This window comes from Mesitornis unicolor, unplaced genomic scaffold (genome assembly GCF_000695765.1).
Source record: "Mesitornis unicolor isolate BGI_N332 unplaced genomic scaffold, ASM69576v1 scaffold11163, whole genome shotgun sequence".
Taxonomy (NCBI): Eukaryota; Metazoa; Chordata; class Aves; order Mesitornithiformes; family Mesitornithidae; genus Mesitornis; species Mesitornis unicolor.
Window position 1 is genome coordinate 18,857 of NW_010175323.1, and position 252 is coordinate 19,108.

Sequence of the window (252 nt, forward strand, 5' to 3'; positions counted from 1 at the left end):
CAAACCCCGGCGCTGAGCTTTTTAAACGCCCAACCGGGCTCCTACAAAGCGGTACAAGGCTCCCCCCGGGGCATTGAGGAGGTACCTGGGAAAAGCAGCCCGGGCCGGGCGAGGGAGCGGGGCTGAGAAAGGAGGTTAAATGGTGTCTATTTCGGCCCATCCAGCAATTTGTCATGCTGTTAAAGTGATCTGCATTCATTAAACTCAACTAGAAAGAAATTGCTAATTCTAAATTCATTAGTCCTTTAGGAA